The sequence below is a fragment of the Pogoniulus pusillus genome, chromosome 3 (assembly GCF_015220805.1).
Source record: "Pogoniulus pusillus isolate bPogPus1 chromosome 3, bPogPus1.pri, whole genome shotgun sequence".
NCBI classification, from domain to species: domain Eukaryota; kingdom Metazoa; phylum Chordata; class Aves; order Piciformes; family Lybiidae; genus Pogoniulus; species Pogoniulus pusillus.
In genome coordinates, this window is record NC_087266.1 from 41,939,342 (window position 1) to 41,959,273 (window position 19,932).

Consider the following 19,932-nt stretch of genomic DNA (forward strand, 5'->3'; position numbering starts at 1 on the left):
ATTTTTTAAAGAGCCCATAAGATGTCATGGAGGAAGGCAAGAGACAAAACAAAGCCACACAGACTTTGTGATGAAAAAAAATTGAAGCCCCAGGGAATGAATGAAATTTTGGGAGATGTAAACAAAGCAAATGAACTCTATGAAGTTTTAGATTTTTCTATCAGACTTTCAGCAACAAATGCAAGATTGCTCTGATAACATAAATATTTGAAGCTTTCAAATACAGTTTGTTCCTGAATAGTAGGCTTAATTTGTTGCATCCCAAAGAGCTATTCTGAAAGAGCTGTAGCAACCAAAAGCCACTGAACTCGTTCACTGAGACTGAGCAGAGAACTGCTTTCAGCCTGCTGTAGCTTCATTGTAAAAAATTTCACTCACAGCATTCAATATGTTCTATTTTTTGCCCATTTTTCATCACTTTTGTGCACTTTTTCTGTAGACATATGAATATAAAATATGTTATTAATTTCGATTTCAGAGACACAAGAGACAATTGCTTTAGTGAGGCTCTGTTTTATTGCTAAGAAGAACAACTGTCTGATGTAGGTTCTCATTTGGCATGTATATTGTTGTTCTGTTATTCTTAAATGGATGTGAAGGTATTATCACACTCATCCTCCTCTCTCCCATTCATGTTGATCTTTACAATAGACAGAATCCTAACCTTTGGAATTCATCAATGGCTTTTCTTGCCTTATGAGCTTTAGTGGGTTGAGTTCTGTATCTGCATTGAGATCTTTCCCATCTTCCTGCTTTTCTCACGTTTCAATAAGTCTATCTAGTTGCAGAACTTGTTGGAAGACATATATAAAATGTTTTTAGGTAGGTTTTTAATCTGTTTGAAAAAGAAGTGGCTGCACTCTCCAGAAATTTAAATTATGTCTCAAAAGGAAATAGCTCTACTTCAGAAAACCCTGTGCCTGAAGAAGGATGATTATCTCTGCCCTGACCCCTTTTCTCCCATCCTGTTTACTGCTTTTCTTCTCTCTTCAAATTTCAGATTTGATCACATCCCTGCCAAAATATTTAGTTTTATTTAAATGCAATGACACAAACATTGCTAATTCGGATTCCCTTCCTTCGTTTGTGCACTTGCTGTCAACAATGCTTTTGTCAGCCATCAAAATCTAATTGAAATGGCAGCGCTGAATGCAGTCATCCAATAATTACAAAACAAATAGACTGAAAATGCAACCAACAGCTTCTAAAGTAACATAAAGAGAAAAGAGATAATTAAAGAGCTTCCTCTATGATTTATTATTAAAAACAACAAAACAAACAAAACAAAGCCAAACAACAGATTTGTCTCTGTACATCAGTTCCAAGCTCCAGGTGTAGGTGATCAGGCATTTTCCATATAGAACAGAAATAAGCCTGACTGGATGGAGTTAATATGGAAAACTGCTCTAGTAAATAGTACAAAACAGCAGTTCATCATCGCACCACCAAAGCATGCTTTGCTTTCTCTTCGGAGAACTCCTGCTGTAACACACACACACAAGAGTTAATAATAGATTATAAAAAGCAGTGCCCTTTATCATCTAAACGCCAAATCTTTAGAGGCTTGCAAATAGAACAGTCTGTTCAGTGATTGCAGAAACGTGACGTCAAAAGGCTCTCCTGCTCCTGATTTGAAATCCTATCAATGTTACTTTATGTATTCCACACCTAACCTTAAAAAAAAAAAAACAGGGTGGTGCATTGTTCATGGACTGGAGTTTTGTCTTAATGGAAACAGCAAGGCATTTAAACTTTTGAAAGTGACATAGCTCTCAAAATAAGCCCTGGTCATGAATGTATATATATAGTTCTGTGATGGGTTGGCATAGCAACTATTTCTTAGAACTGTGTTGCTGCCTAAGTAAACAGCTGAAGCACCAAGCATGTCTCTGCTAAGCTGTGTCCATCTGTAGTACGATCATGTATTGTACATGAGCATTTTCTTCCATAAATGGGAATATTTCAACGGTGTTCATTTAAGCTGCCGTTGTTGTCAGTGAGTGGATCATAAACTCGATTTTCTTACTGCTTCCATGATGTAATTGAACTGAAAATTCTAATGTAAGATTTTTTTGGGGGTTGTTTGGGTTTTTTTTTTTTCCAATTCTGAACAAAGCTTGGTGCAAAATAGTCTCAACCTAGACACTTTTTATGCCCTTGGCTTGTCTAATTTTTTTTAACAGCATATTTTTCAGAATGCCAACAAAAGCTAAATGTGAGTATAAATTAGTCATGGCAATCACTTAAATGAGCAGCACAGCAGATTGCACTATAATGAAAGGCTACTCCATAATTCAGTCTTTTTATGTGTATTTGTAGCAATTTTTATTCAATGTGTTACCCTAATACATATTTTAAATGGCTATCATTTATCCTGGCAGACTTTCTTAACTGCAAAACATGCATTTAAATGTATATCATCTGATCTTGAAAAACAAACCAAGCTTGTGATCCTTTCAATAAAGATCCATTTAGGAATAGTTCATAATGAGTTTACAAAACGATTCTTTGAAGTGGTTAATCATTTATAATAAAGTCTAACTGAGTCGTATGTGTCTTATAATGGGTTCAAATACCTATCAGCATGGTTGTGACTATCTGCAGCAGATGGTACTAATGTCCATAATATACTGGTAAACTATTAATAAATACTTCCTGAATGGCAATAATCTGTTCATTAGAAATTATTACTGGTAGATCTAAGGTCTCTACTATTCTGCTAGATTCTTAAAAAAATTAGTAACCATTTGAGTTAATAAACCTTTGCAAACTATTTATCCATTTTTAATGAATGAAAGAACGTTGCAATTAATGAAGTCTAAGCATCTTGATTTCTGGAGTGGAATGTGAGATTCTCTTTGATGTAGTTTCCCTGAACATTTTGCTCTGCATTTCTCTCCCTAATGAGCTTGACGATTCATGCCATCAGGGTTCAATAACACACTTTCCTCTCCTTAGGCCGTCATCTGTTTCTTTCCAGGGAATCTTTTATCGGTCCTTTTTCTTTCTGCTGCTGTGAATAATGTAATGTATAAAGCCCTCATGTCCCATCTCAGAGCATGTGGGCACAGAGAATGGCAGGAAACCAGAGGCTCCTGTTCCAATGTAGTTAAATATGCCACAAGATGGAAAGCCTCTTAAAATACTTCACAACTGCATTGATAGTGACTATGGTATTGTCTTGGGGAGGGATTTGTCCCACTTAATGTTAGTTCTCCCTAGCCTTCTTCAGTAGATTTCCTGTGTAGTCAGTGGAGAGAAATAAACATCTCGTAGTAGTAATATGATCTCTTAAGTGAGGAGTCTTGCTGAGTGTGATGAGTCATCCTCTGGAAGAGTTTTGCTCCAAAGCTTCTGATGACTACAGAAAGAAGCTGGCAACACACTTTGACTGAATACCACATTCTAGAAAATTTAAATTAAGTGACATGAATGTTATCACTAGTGTGGGATTCAGCACAAGGTTTAAAGTCTAGATTTAGTTTTGTGTAATGCATTTATACATCTGTCTGCCTGCCAAGTACTTAGACTTTCATTTTAGTTAGTAGTGTCCTGTCAAATGCAGAATCACAGAATTAACCAGGTTGGAAAAGACCTTTGAGATCATCAAGTCCAACCTATCAGCTAATACCTTCTAATCAACTGAACCATGGCACTAAGTGCCTCATCCAGTCTCCTTTTAAACACCTCCAGAGATGGTGACTCCATCACTTCCTCAGGCAGCCCATTCCAATGGCAAATCACTCTTTCTCTGAAGAACTTCTTCCTAACATCCAACCTAAACCTACCCTGGTGCAATTTGATCCTGTGTCCTATTGTTCTGTGTGGTGGAAGGTCCAAATTATACCTAGAATACATATCCAACACATGTCCTAAACAATTGCCTCAACAACCCCTCCCTCCTCTCTCCTTCTTCCCAGGTGGAAGAAGCAGGAGAGCAGACCAAAGCCTTGGCGCCTCTCAGTCTACCACAGAGGCACCACGTTTGGCCTTGCTTTGCACACTATATATAGTTTTTATATCGGCCTTGGTTACAATTCACTTCTAACCCAGACATTCTGTCACTGATTGCCTGGGAGAAGAGACCAACCCCTGTCTGTCTACGACCTCCTTTCAGGTAGTTGTAGAGAGCAATAAGGTCTCCCCTGAGCCTCCTCTTCTGCAGGCTGCACACCCCCAGCTCCCTCAGCCTCTCCTCACAGGGCTGTGCTCCAGGCCCCTCACCAGCCTTGGTGCCTTTCTCTGGACACCTTCCAGCACCTCAACATCTTTCTTAAATCGAGGGGCCCAGAACTGGACACAGTACTCAAGGTGCTGAGCACAGGGGCAGAATGACTTCTCTGATCCCGCTGGCCACACTGCTCCTGATGCAGGCCAGGATGCCATTTGCCTTCTTGGCCACCAGGGCACACTGCTGGCTGACGTTCAGTCGCCTGTCGACCATACCCTCAGGTCCCTATCTGTCTGCCTGCTCTCAGCCACTCTGTCCCCAGCCTGTAGCACTGCATGGGGTTTTTGTGGCCAAAGTGCAGAAGCTGGCACCTGGGCTTGTTAAATCTTGTCTGCAAACTTACCGATGGTGGACTCGAAACACCAGTGTGGGGAGCGGAGATCAGTTAACCTGAGGGAACTGGCCCTGTTTAGCCTGGAGAAGAGGAGGCTCAGGGGTGATCTTATTACTGTCTACAACTACCTGAAGGGGCATTGTAGCCAGGTGGGGGGTGGCCTCTTCTCCCAGGCAACCAGCAATAGAACAAGGGGACACAGTCTCAAGTTGTGCCAGGGTAGGTATAGGCTGGATATTAGGAGGAAGTTCTTCACAGAGAGAGTGATTGGCATTGGAATGGGCTGCCCAGGGAGGTGGTGGAGGCACCGTCCCTGGGGGTCTTCAAGAAAAGACTGGATGAGGCACTTAGTGCCATAGTCTAGTTGACTGGCTAGGGCTGGGTGCTAGGTTGGCCTGGATGATGTTGGAGGTCTCTTCCAACCTGGTTGATTCTATGATTCTATTATTCTAAACCAGTTATATTTGGTCAGATGAGCAGTCCTAAGGACCTGATTTGCTGTGAGATGTGTCTTTGCAGTGACTGTTACAGGCTGTGCTGGCTGCACTTGTAGCGCCTGTGCTAGGACCTACATTTCTAAATCACATGTAGATGCTTACACTTGCAGATAGCAAGTTCCATAGAATCTGAATGTTGTCACTGCTGCCTGAATAGCGTGTTGCTATAAAGAAATAATCTGTGTTGGCATGCAAACAAAATGCTCAGTTATAATTATGGATGTTCCAAAGCCTGTTTGGATTTTGTGTGTTTTCATTGCCTGTGATAGTTTGTGTGTTACCCCTCCCCCACCCCCACCCCCACTTTGGAAAATCACCCAGACTAGACTCAATGGCTCTGGAAATTGAATGAAGCTTTGTATTTACAGCTTAGCACAATACACAAGCAGATATTTACAATCTATACAGCTATAGACAGAAATAGACAAGCTAAAAAGTAATACAGAAACAAAATTCCCCTTCCAGAAACCTGAGACCCCAGGAGGGGCTCTCAATCACCCTTCCACCTTCTCTCACCCTTCTATCTTACATGAGACTTTGCCTTATGCCCAAGGAAGACTGGAGGGTCGGCCAGGGGAGATAGGAAGCAGATGGGTTTAGTCACACGGACATCAGGTTAGGTTAGAGAGAGAGAGTTCAGCCTAAAAGCCCAGACAGCAACTGTGTTATCTATGTTTGTGTTCTTGTTCTTATGCATCTCAGCAAACCTATGAGTGTAGACATCACCATTGTTTCCTTTTCACTGCCTGTAATCTAGTTCTTCTCACCAAAACATTCTAGCTAGCTTCAAACTAGCACATGGCCCTTTGTCAACTATTGTGATTAGAATGAAAACCTTTAGCTGGCATACATCCTATAGACTGTTTTCTCTTTCATCATAGATATTACAAAACTACACCTGAAGTCTGAAAACACCTTGTTTTGGAGCAGCACTGCTGCAGAGTACACAATGTCACTGCATTCTGGATGGGCAGAACACTGTTTCTGTATGGCATCAGTGTATATCTGAAAGAGTTTATTTTTGTTGACCTTGGGTTTATGATTCAATTGACTTTATATATGATGCTATCTTAGATTTTCAACTCGTCTGGGCAGCTCTAGTATTCTTGGGAAGCAGGCAAAGCTTCTCCCACAGCATCTGGCTGTCCTGACAGAGTGTGACAGAATGATAGATGCGAGCACTTGTAAATCTATGTCTTGTATCATTTGTTCTTAGATATGTTGTAGCCCCTACCTTGAAACTGGCACATAACAGACTGAGCTGATGCTTCTGTCTCTCTGCATTTTCTGCATTAATATCAGGCTAGAGATTTCACGTTCCTGTTAAGTTGCTGTACTTGTGCACTGCAAGGCTGCTCTGGTTAAGAAATCAGCAATGTATTTGTCAGTCTCTTTCATGCTTACACTTTATAGTTTCAGTAGCATACACTGAAGGGTTTCTGACTGACTGTTTTCTTAAAAAGCACTCTCAAGTGATTTATGGGTACTTCCTACTGGGATAGTTTTTATGTCTTTGACTGTATTGTTCAAACTTTTTTGCATGCTAGCACTTAGAAGAAACTGCTTTTCAGTTTTGACTTGTTTGGATTTGGGCGATACTAGTAATGTTAGACATGACAAATTTAGGCTGTCTCTTCTGTAATGGTACTGCCTTGTGTCCCAATTCACTAATATATTGACAACATTTTTTTTCCACACTCCTATATTGATACATCTAATGGCTACATGCTATTAAACTAATTGTCATATGAATTCTTGCTTCAGCAGTAGCTTCAAAGATTTGCACACAGGTTGTTTTTCCCTTCCCCCAAACAGCCTTTTGTAGTTACTAATAGCCTCTGAGTACGTAACATCTCAAATATAGACATTTATCACTTTGTGTTCATGTTCTTAGATGTAAGGTGTTAGAAAAAAGAGCACTGTTATGTATGACCTACATAGCAGTGAGTATTGCTCATCATGATGTCATCTCGTGCTTAACACAGTTCGTGACTGATTCCCCTGATTTCCTATATCACGCAAAGCAAGTTATCACAGAATGGCTTAAGTTGAAAGAGACCTTATAAGATCAACTACTCCAACCTCCCTGCCATGGGCAGAGAGGCCTCTCCACTAGTTAAAACTAGTTACAATTGAGTTCTGCCATATCCTTTACCATAATGTGTCTATTCAACATCAGTTGTGGGGTAATTTTCATTCCACGCAGCCTCCTTAGGCATATATAGATACAGTCCTGTTGGGCAGAGCGTGGTGAAGTAGCTACTTTTGCTACTCGTGATTACCTGCCAATATCCATCTTTTGCAGTTTGAAATCTGGCATTAAGTGTTTTTCCTGCAATTTTTACCTCTGCCAAGGCAGGTAATATTTCATGGCTGTAGACACTTGGCAGTAAGTGCTTTTTGTGTTTTATTTATATAGCTTCAGTCTAAAGAAACACACATTTTTGCCTGACATTTCAATATTCTCCACACTACTTAGCCAACTTGTATGCCCTGTGACTATCACAAAGATGTCATTACCTATCCTGTACTTATTTGCTCCTCTTCTTTATGTAATTTTTTTCTTCTAACACACTGGATGCTTTGAAGATAGACATTGCTCCAGCAACATTGCTTTCAACTCTCTTCATATGTAACACAGAAGAGGTGGGGTTGGTCTCTTTTCCCAGGCAACCAGCAATTGAACAAGGGGACACAGTCACAAGTTGTGCCAGGGGAAGTATAGACAGACTGGATGTTAGGAGGAAGTTGTTGCCAGAGAGAGTGATTGGCATTGGAATGGGCTGCCCAGGGAGGTAGTGGAGTCGCTGTCCCTGGAGGTGTTCAAGAAAAGCCTGTATGAGGCATTTAGTGCCATGGTCTAGTTGACTGGTTAGGGCTGGGTGCTAGGTTGGCCTGGATGATCTTGGAGGTCTCTTCCAGCCTGGTTGATTCTATGATATGATTCTATGATCATGGTAACTTTTAGCAAACAGTTGCCCCAGTGGGCTTGGCTGCTCTAGGTGTTGGGTTAGTTGTTGTATTTTCATTTTAATTTTGATCAGAGCATGAATCATTGCTCTCTGCCTGAACCCTACATCAATTACACATTAATTTGTCTAAAGGCATCGCTTCTTTGTTATATAAGATACCTGAAATCCCAACATTTATCCTTGTCTTTGAATTTTGTGCTTGAAGTAATTATTAAAAGTGTCAGCATATGATTTTAAAACAGGTTAGCCTAATTGCAGGTCATTTTGTCTTGTGTAATAAACAGCAGTGTCTGCCAACCAGACTCAAGACATTCCTCATATTTCTGAGTCACACACCAGGCATCTTGTGAAGTTTAGCAATGTAGTTTTTATTTCTACAATCTTTGTTTTAAGTTATTGAGGAAAATGCATATAACATATTGGTGTCCACACAAAGCTTTTTGAGACAATTTATTTAAATGTTTAGGTTTTTCACTGAAATATGTAATTCCATTAGAGCTTGGAGAAAGCATTGCAATTTGCAGAGTATCCTCTTGGGCTTGTCAATACCGGCTAGTGTAACAGTGCTTCTCAAATCTCAGCCTTGAATTTATCTGTTGTACTGGCATTTTGGTTTAGAATGACGCTGTCTACTCCCTTCTCTGTGCTCTTGCTTCTTTGTGAAAGAAATCTGAATTTGCAGGAAGGACGTGGTGAGCCTCCAATCCAGAGATAAGTTTAGTCTGCACCCTTTTAAAATGGGTCACTTTGGAGTTTTGCCTCTATGGGCAAATGACTGATTACTTACGTTCACCTCTTTATACATGTTTGCTTTCTTTCTTTCTTTCTTTCTTTCTTTCTTTCTTTCTTTCTTTCTTTCTTTCTTTCTTTCTTTCTTTCTTTCTTTCTTTCTTTCTTTCTTTCTTTCTTTCTTCTTTCTCTTTTTCTTTCTCTTTCTCTCTTTCTCTCTTTCTCTCTTTCTCTCTTTCTCTCTTTCTCTCTCTCTCTTTCTTTCTTTCTTTCTTTCTTTCTTTCTTTCTTTCTTTCTTTCTTTCTTTCTCTCTTTCTCTCTTTCTCTCTTTCTCTCTTTCTCTCTTTCTTCTTTCTCTCTTTCTCTCTCTTTCTTTCTTTCTTTCTTTCTTTCTTTCTTTCTTTCTTTCTTTCTTTCTTTCTTTCTTTCTTTCTCTCTCTTTATTTCTTTCTCTCTTTCTTCTTTCTTTCTTTCTTTCTTTCTTTCTTTCTTTCTTTCTTTCTTTCTTTCTTTCTTTCTTTCTTTCTTTCTTTCTTTCTTTCTTTCTTTCTTTCTTCTTTCTTTCTTTCTTTCTTTCTTTCTCTTTCTTTCTTTCTTTCTTTCTTTCTTTCTTTCTTTCTTTCTTTCTTTCTTTCTTTCTTTCTTTCTTTCTTTCTTTCTTTCTTTCTTTCTTTCTTTCTTTCTTTCTTTCTTTCTTTCTTTCTTTCTTTCTTTCTTTCTCTTTCTTTCTCTCTCTCTCTTTCTCTCTCTCTTTCTCTCTCTTTCTTTCTCTTTCTCCCTTTCCCTCCCTTCGTTCCATTCCCTCCCTTCCTTCCTTCCTTCCTTCCTTCCTTCCTTCCTTCCTTCCTTCCTTCCTTCCTTCCTTCCTTCCTTCCTTCCTTCCTTCCTTCCTTCCTTCCTTCCTTCCTTCCTTCCTTCCTTCCTTCCTTCCTTCCTTCCTTCCTTCCTTCCTTCTCTCTTTCTCTCTCTTCCTCTTTCTTTTTTATACTATGATCAGCATCTTAGTGATCATAGCACAGGGCCACTCTGACAGGAAGCTATATTTATATTAGCAAAAAAAAAAAAAGAGAGAGAAATGGATGAAGATCTGGATTAAACACTAATAACAATTTAATAAACTGGAGCAATCTGGAAATGGATTGAGTAATAATCAAATAATAATCTGAATATGGATAATGCAGTAATTCAAATCTGAATTTGGTAATAATGATTCAAGATCTGATGTGACTTGCTGGGTTTGCAGCTCCCAGATCCTCTCTGTGCATTAGCAATAATTTCTCTTACTGTCTTATGGAGGTGTTAAAAGTTTTGATTAAAGCTTGTAAATAACCTTACTATCTCTGCCAGAAAAGTGTACAGAAGCTGTGTAGAAGTAAACTGATTTTTTTTCATGTGTTTTTACAGCTCAGATTTTTGTCTTAAGACATTCCCTGCACTAAACCACATGATTAAAGTTTGAATACTTTCATTGGAAAAGTAAATGCATTGGATACTGAGATCAAGCAGCTACCTTGTATACAATGGGACTGCATTAATGAAAGCTTTAGTAAGCAGATTTCTTGCCTGTTCGTGTCATATGGTACTGTTTGTAGATTATTTTGTGATGATAGACTGTGAATACTCTGAAGGAGGTTTTTTGTGTGCTAATTTGATGTATTATATCTATGCACTGTAGATTAAAACTCCTGTAGTTTCTCTTTAATAAGAAGTAAGAATTATTATGATTTATTGCTGTCAATAATCTGGATACCCTCTTGTTTGTTTCTTTTTAACAGCACACAAAATGCAGAAGCACAGGACAAAGCAAATGTGAGACCTAGGAAAAACTGCAAACTAAGAAATTCACATTTTCAGTTTCAGTAATATTGCTTCAGAAAAAAGAGCATTGATTTCACAGCTTTTGGAAACAGCACTGAGGAAGAGCTCTGGTAATGACATATTTACAAATTATTCTTTTAGCAGAAGTAACAAGAAGCTTCAAAGTGGAAATTCTGTTCCATTGCTACATGTTTAGAGAGAGGAAAAAACATGCCTACAAGATTTTAATTGTTTGCAGCTCTACTGCCAATCGTCTGCAATCTTTCCTCTTTCAATAGCACAAGAAGCAAGTCAAAAGGGTGTTGCAGAGTGAAGTGCAAAGGTCCTGTTGAATTCTTGCTCTCTGAGTTCAGCCAGTACTCTCTGAGTTCAGTCAGTATAGGGTTATGTAATGGGGTTATAGAATAGGAATGCTGTGGGAGAGAAAGTAGAAGTGGTGGAGGGGAAATGCTGTAAGGGTCTTGTCTGAGATGCTGCAATGGCTTATATGTTAGTTGCTGATGCAGACTGAAGATGCCTGGGGCTAGAAAGCTCAATCCAAAAAAAAACCCCAAAAAAGCCCCAACCAACCAACAAGCAAACAAACAAAAAAGACATAACTTTTATGCCTCAAAGCCTGGAATGCAGTGCAGGATTCTCTGAGGCAGCTGCTCTTCATGCTATGTTTAGGGAGAAGAAACACCTGAAGAATGCATTCTCAGTAAGTAGCATAATGTGTGGATGATGGCTAGAGGCAATCCATAAAGAAATGTGGAATAAAGAGATGTTTCTGAATGCTGCCCTATTGCTAAAGTCCAGGCATTTAGACTGTGTGTTTTTTTTTCCACTAAAGCTACTTTTGTGCTGAAAAAATTATAAAGCAGGCAATAGAAAATGTAAGCACATATTTTTACCTTTGTTACCTATGAATTGTACTTTGCAGAGAAATCAGAATTGGTACTTTGTATGGAATGGCTACCATTGAAAGATATAGTTTGTCAAGTGCTTACACTGCAAGCAAAATGGATAAGTGCTCATGTATGTGGTGGTCTCAAAGGAAAAAAAAACCACACAAAAAAACCAAAAGGAAACTATTGCATTAACTACTGCATGGTGTGGCACATGACAGTGACCAGGAAGCACACTCAAGATGGCTTCTAGGATGAGGTATACGACCAGAAAACATTTTCACCTGTTTGCTTTGGAGATAAGATTTGGCTAGAGCTCATCATGTTGATGTGTAACCTCCCAAAGAACAGAGTTGTGCCAAGGAAAAACAGTGGTATAAGTGACTTGTGTAACTAGGCTAGCGATCCCAGCTTCTTAGCGTCCTGGAGTGCTGTATACCCTAAAATTCCTCTCTCTCTCTGTGGTTTGAATGGGAGAGGAAAGGCGCAAAAAAAGCTGTTTCACCTCCTTGCCCTGCAGGTGTGAAGGGGGAGGGGCAAAGGGCCCTTCCGGCACAAGGGGTGCCCTGTGCAGTGACTGCGCTGGAATCAGACTGGGGATTGGCTGTGGTCTTCGCGCCTGGGCAGTGGTAACTCTGCTCTTGGTCTAGGAAGGGTATAAATATTGGAGCACTTCCTGCCTTGGAGTTCCTGCCTTAGAGTTCTTCGCCACCTGGATCATTCCTGCAGAAGGAGTCCCCTGGCACTCTGAAGGACAAGCTCCTGAAGGACAGGACCCTCCCTGCTTTGGACAGCTTCCCACCATAAGCACCCCCTTTATGCAGGCTTGATAGGCCTTAACGAGCCTCAGAGGTCTTTTGAAAGAGAGCGAGGGGACAAGCATCTGCAGCGCCCTTTCTCTCAGCCAGCCTGACCCACCTGTGAGTAAACTTTTGGCTCAGCCTGATTAATAGTGAGGAATGCTATGTTTAGTAGATTAGCCTTTTCCAACTGACTTCCAAACTAGTCACATTTACCTATGGTATCCTTGTAGATCTCCTCAATCTGACTGAATCTGCTAATTAAAACTGAATTAATTTCTGTATATAGTTTTGGGGGCAGGTTTTGGGGAAAATTAAATAACTCTATTTTTCTATATATTCCTGACTCGGCCACATTAATTCCCTGCCTCCACAACACTTAGCAGGCATAGTTAGCTTTAAAATATGCCCCAATGACAGCTTTATACTCCTTCTAGCTCAGCAGATAACAGCGATGACACTATTCCAGTTCCCATCCCTTGTTGGACACATGTCTGAAAGGTTCTGATTCACTATTGACTGCTTCATTAGACCAGTCTGTATTTTCCTACTGATTTTATGTTCTGTGTCAGGGACAAAAATGCCTCCTTTTTTTTTTGGCTATTTGTTAATTGGTACTTTGACAGTGACACAAACATACATACACATTGTATTTGTTCATATAGATGTGTGCACTTCTGCCATAAATACATGACCATACACATAATCAATCTGTGGGAGGTGTAAGTTTGCAGCCATGAAAGTTTAAAGACACATGTTCATTACAGCAATCATAGAATCATAGAATCAACCAGGTTGGAAGAGACCTCCAAGATCATCCAGTCCAACCTATCCCCCAGCCCTATCCAATCAACTAGACCATGGCACTAAGTGCCTCATCCAGTCTTTTCTTGAAGACCCCCAGGGACGGTGCCTCCACCACCTCCCTGGGCAGCCCATTCCAATGCCAATCACTCTCTCTGTGAAGAACTTCTTCCTAATATCCAGCCTATATCTACCGTGGCACAACTTGAGACTGTGTCCCCTTGTTCTATTGCTGTTTGCCTGGGAGAAGAGGCCATCCCCCACCTGGCTACAATGCCCCTTCAGGTAGTTGTAGACAGTAATAAGATCACCCCTGAGCCTCCTCTTCTCCAGGCTAAACAACCCCAGCTCCCTCAACCTCTCCTCATAGGATTTGTGCTCCAGGCCCCTCACCAGCTTTGTTGCCCTTCTCTGGACATGTTCCAGCACCTCAACGTCTTTCTTGAATTGAGGGGCCCAGAACTGGACACAGTACTCAAGGTGTGGCCTGACCAGTGCTGAGTACAGGGGCAGAATAACCTCCCTTGTCCTACTGGCCACACTGTTCCTGATGCAGGCCAGGATGCCATTGGCTCTCTTGGCCACCTGGGCACACTGCTAGCTCATCTTCAGCCTACTATCTATCAGTACCCCCAGGTCCCTTTCCTCCTGGCTGCTCTCCAGCCACTCTGTCCCCAGCCTATAGCGCTGCTTGGGGTTGTTGTGCCCAAAGTGCAGATCCCTGCACTTGGCCTTGTTAAATCTCATCCCATTGGCCTCTGCCCACCCATCCAGCCTGTCCAATATTATCGTCCCCCTAACCTCTTAAACATGTTGTTTGTGATTTGACAAAATTAGTTTGTTGGGTAAATGAGAGCAAGCTTTCATTAAGGCTTTATATGTGCCCAGTGGAAAGCGATAGAATAAAACAAGATCTTGCTGTGTCAGCCCTACCGAATCCATTATACAAACATAAACCCACAATCTTTAATCACATCTGTAATAACAACAGCAGCAACAATAACGATAATGTGTTGGGGTTTATTTTTGTAGTGAGTAATCCTGTCAATTTTCTGATCCTGGTATTATTGACCTGACTTTGTTTAAAATATGATGAAGCCTTGGGGACAGTGTCTGTAGCACTGACAGAGAGCTGCAAATAGTGTTTCTGTGTATGGAGGCCTTGACTTTCCTGGTGTTTTTGAAAGAGAGGCTTTTGATCGCACTAGCAGGGATTTATTGATTTCTACCTTCATGTGCAGCTCCAGATAGAGTCAGGCTACATTCTATAGGCGGTATAAAAACCCCTCAAACCTCTTATATTCCCATGTGGCAATGACTTCTGCAAAGAAGGACATATAATACTAAAAGAATATAAAGTGATGTTGTTTCTAAAAGCTCAACATGTAGGCTGGACATGGCTTTTGTAATGCATGTAGTCCCACCAATGATCCTACAGTTTGTACCTGCGTTGTTACTTAATTATACATTGCATATTGCTGTTGACACACATAAGCACTCTGCTAGTCTATCAACCTCTCCTATCTACTTGAAAAGCTATGAAATTCAGGATGAAAGATCCAGTACCAAGCAGCCTGTTTATTTTAGTGCATTGGAAGGGGATTTAGAAGGAACTTCTTAGTTCATTCATAGTCACACTGTTGACCAATAAGTTCTAAATTTTCCTTCCATAATGAAACAGGCAATAGTAGAATAGAATAGAACAGAACAGAATAAAATAGAATAGAACAGAATCATAGAAACAACCAGTTTGGAAGAGACCTCCAAGATCATCCAGTCCAACCTGGCTCTATCCAGTCAACTAGACCACAGAATCAACCAGGTTGGAAGAGACCTCCAAGATCATCCAGTTCAACCTATCACCCAGCCCTAGCCAATCAACTAGACCATGGCACTAAGTGCCTCATCCAGTCTTTTCTTGAACATGTCCAGAGACGGTGACTATTCTGCTAATGTTTCTGCTGAAATACTAGAATACCTGGAAGCATTATCTACTGAGTGGTAGTGCTGAAGTACTCATGAAGAACATGCAAGCCATCCTGAAACATGTTGGTCAGCAGAGATTTGCTTTGCTTGCATAATTGAGATAATGTTTGTAGCATTTCAGCTTCCCTCTCATTAAATTATGTGAGCACTCAAAAAGTAAATGCCTATTTGTTCTTTTCCCACATATGTAAAAGAAGGATTAATCTGAAAAATTCTGAGGCTAGTTTTGTTTATTTGTTTTCTATTTATGTGGCTAAATTACAACACTGGAAAACCAGCTTTGAGTTTCAGTCTTAGTAAAGTGTTTTAGTTTTTTTTCCTCTGAGTGAAATGAAAAGTTCTACAAATCTCTTTGATAATAAAAAAATAATTCATAACAGGAAAATTAAGATTTTCTTCTTTTGCTAGATATCTGTGTTTTATAATATCAGCTTACCTTTTTTATTTCAATGCAATTTTAATTTCAAACTTGCTACATGCATTCAGGTGTATTAGCTTTTCTAAATTCAACACAATACTTATTTTCAGTTTAAGTCTGCTCATAACTTTGTCCTTCATCTTAAATCATAGAACCATAAAATCATGGAATCAACCAGGTTGGAAGAGAACTCCAAGATCAGCCAGTCCAACCTAGCACCCAGCCCTGGCCAATCAACTAGACCAAGTTCCCCATCCAGTCTTTTCTTGAACACCTCCAGGGATAGTGACTCCACCACCTCCCTGGGCAGCCCATTCCAATGCCAATCACTCTCTCTGGCAACAACTTCCTCCTAACATCCAGCCTAGACCTTTCCCAGCACAACTTGAGACTGTCCCCTTGTTCTATTGCTGGTTGCCTGGGAGAAGAGACCAACCCTCACCTGGCTACAACCTCCCTTCAGGAAGTTGTAGACAGCAATGAGGTCCCCCCTGAGCCTCCTCTTCTCCAGGCTAAACACCCCCAGCTCCCTCAGCCTCTCCTCACAGGGCTGTGCTCCAGGCCCCTCACTGGCTTCATGGCCCTTCTCTGCACACGTTCCAGTATCTCAACATCTCTCTTGAATTGAGGAGCCCAGAACTGGACACAGGACTAAATATAAATTTATGAATATGCATTTTTTGCCTCACAGGGATTTCCCAGTCATAGTTCGTACTTTCAAGTTTCTCCGGAAATATTGCTGCTGGTAAAAAGTGCTTAGCCTCTTCTTTTAGATAGTGTGACCTTGTATTTACTTTATTCCAATGAAACATCCCCTTGCTCAAAGCATCTTGGACAAAATGGCAGATGATGTTCAGTGCTTCCTTCTTAGATAAGTTTGTCTTTCTGGCTGATAGACAGAAACTTGTTGGAAAAATATTGAAGTGCAAGAGATGTTATATGCAAGATTCGTTTAACTTTGTGGTGGTTTGGGTGTTACCCTACCCCCCCCCCCCCCCCCCCCCCCTTTGGAAATCACTCACACTAGACTCTCTGGAAATTTGAATGAAGCTCATATCTACAGCTTAACACAATATACAAACAGATATTTACAGTATATACAGTTAATTATAGAAATACAGAAGGTAAAAGGTAATACAAAAACACAACAGCCCTCCCAGAAACCTGAGTCCCCAGGAGGGGCTCCCAACCATTCTTCCACCTTCTCCCACCCTTCAACCTTACCCAAGACTTTACCTTATGCCCAATGAAGACTGGAGGGTCGTCCAGGGGGTTGGGAAGCAGGTGGATTAATCAGAGAGGTGGAGGGTGAGGTTAGAGAGAAAAACGCAGCCCAGAGCTCAGGCAGTGCCCGAATGCCTTATCTATGTTTATACTCTTGTTCTTATACATCTCAGCAAGCCTATGAGTGAAGTAGACATCACCATTGTCTCTCTTTCATAGCCTGTAACCTTGTTCTTCTCACCTAAACATTCTAGCTAGCTACAAACTAGCACAAATTTTTATATTGTTTGCAACTTACCATTCTTAATGCCTGTTTATTTGAACTCACCTTTGCATACTTCTGCACAGTTTAATTTTCTTTCTTATACTTAAAATATGGAAGATCATAGCTTTTTTTTTTTTTTGTTTTTTTTGTTTTCCTTTTCTAATTAATTCTCATCAAAAAGAAAATTGTTAAGATCATAGAATGGTCTGGGTTGGAAAGGACCTCCAAAGGTCATGTAGTTCAACTCCCTCTGTAGTAAGCAGGGTCATCCTCAATCAAACCAGGTTGCCCAGAGCCCTGTCCAGTCTCACTCTGAATATCTCCAGGGATGGGGCCCCAACTGCCTTCCTGAGCAACCTGTAATGGTCTCCTGCTTCATTGATATTATCCTGCAATATAATGATAGAAAAGACTATCAGATACTGATTTTATAAGCATTTCTAGAATAAGCTGTATTTTCAAATGACTTTTTCCACCTACCAGTGGGGAAAAAAAAAGCCTTACCTAAGGCATTTAAAGGGAAGAAAATAAAATATGGGATGCAACATTTCTATGTCTAGAGGCTGTAAATTGCATGCCCTCATGTGTATGGCTACATCAAACTCTGCAAGGGTGTTTTTTTTTTTTGTTATTTGTAACCAAAATTCATTCATCCATATTTAGATTTTTCTGTATTGAGCATAGTATGTTTGGCAGGAATGAGTACAATATTCATAACCATGTAGTCAGCTGTAATATCCATTTGCAAAGCTTTCTTAGGGAAATGAGACTGAGTGTAGGAGCAATAAATTTCTTCTGTTAACATAAACAAATCTGTGCCTAAATCGCTCTCTTCCTTCACTTCTTCTTGATGATAAACTTGAGTTCTTTTTCTCAGTTGGCTTTTGTTCTTGCTGTATGAGGTAAACACTGTTATTTACCTTGGAGATATTGTTTGCAAACACTGTCTGCTATTTTGGTATGCCTACATGGTGTTACTGTGTATCTTTCAACACTGTTCCATATGTTGCCTCTGAGTTCACCCTGTGTGGTATCTCTAAAGAGTTTCACATAAACCCCAGAGCTCTAACTTTAGATAAAACTAGTGACAGGTGATAATCATTTCTATCTTAGGAGCTGCAACCACTTCCCACAGCTTCCTCTCCTGAGCAATTGTTCTGAGAATCACTGTCCCCATACTTTTATAGGTTACTTTAAGAAAAAATTGGCTTATCATAGACTCATAGAATGATTCAGGTTGGAAGGGACCTCAAAGATCATCTAGTTCCAACCCCCCACTATAGGCAGGGATACCTCCCACCAGAACAGGTTGCTCAAGGTCTCATATAACCTAGCCTTGAACACCTCCAAGGAGGGAGCATCCAAGGAGGGAGTCTCTGTGGGCAACCTGTTCACCACCCTGACTGTAAAGAATTTCTTCCTAGTTTAAATTTCCCCTCTGCCAGTTTAAACCCATTACTTCTCATTCTGATGTCACAAGACCTTGTAAATAGTCCTTCCCCAGCGCTCCTTTAGGCCCCCTTCAGATGCTGAAAGTCTGCTACAAGTCCTCCTTGAAGCTTTCTCTTCTCTAGGCTGAAGAACCTCAACTCATAGCCTGTCCTCATAGCAGCCCTCTGATCACCTTTGTGGTCCTCCTCTGGACTCACTCCCACAGTCCGATGTTCTTCTTGTGTTGGGAGCTCCAGAACTCTACACAGTACTTCAGGTGGAGTCTCACAGGAGCAGAGTAAAGTTTTGATGTACTTGAATCTGTTCTACCTCATTTCTGCCAAATATCTCAGAAAGAGTTTGCAGCACTTTCACCTTGCATTTGATTAGCAGATACAATATCTGTAATCAAAGAAATCTCTTTTATATTTGAGGAACGGGACCCACATGTTCCAGCTTAGTCACTTAACTGCCAACTACATTTTAGCAGCTAGTGAACTAGTTTTCTACAAACACATGCTTCACTTCCCTTTACGGTCGATAAAAAACCAGTAGATGCCTGTCAACGCCTCCAGAGGGAGATCCTGTCTGCTCAAGTTTCACATGCCTAAGTTTTAACAATACATGTCAAAACAAACAGTTTGTTTTCAGCTAGTGCTGGCTTCCTGCAGATAAAGAGATGGTTATGGTATGCACCGTACTATATCCAGCTACTCAGGCTAAGGTCTTTTGTGTTTGACGGTGCTGACATGCAGGTTTCATTAATGCTTGTGACTTATCAGACTGTTGTGACTGTACTGGTCTTACTGGACTGCATCTTAGTCTGAAGACAACTTTATTTTCTTTTCACTGACAAAGCATCTCTGGACTAAGAACTCAGAGTCTTTGAAAATAGTGTCTAGTGGTGTCCCCCAGGGATCAGTGCTGGAGCCAGTCCTGTTCAACATCTTCATCAATGGCATTGGCGAGGGTACAGAGTGTCTGCTCAGCAGGTTTGCTGATGACACCAAGCTGGGAGGCTTGGTTGACACAGCTGAAGGCTGTGCAGCCATCCAGAGAGACCTGGACAGACTGGAGAGCTGGGCACAGAGGAACCAGATGAAGTTCAACAAGGACAAGTGCAGAGCCCTGCATCTGGGGAGGAATAATAAACTGCACCAGTACAGACTGGGAGGTGATCTGCTAAATGAAGTAACTGCAGTAACGTTGGGGTTCTGTGTGCATTGTCTTAAAGCATACTTTAAAATTTCTGTACCTTTTATTTGTTGGGCAAAATCCATTTTCACATCACTTAAGATAATTTTAATCAATAGCTATGACTTTTTAACATTTTATTGACGACCCTGTTTCAGGCATAGAGAGTGTCATCAGTAACTTTGCAGATGACACCAAGTTAGGTGGCAGTGTTGATCTGAATGAGGGTAGAGAGGCTCTTCAAAGGGACTTGGATAGGCTAGATCTATGGGCCAACATTAATGGGATGAGTTTCAACAAGGCCAAATGCCAGGTCCTGCACTTGAGTCATAACAGCTCCA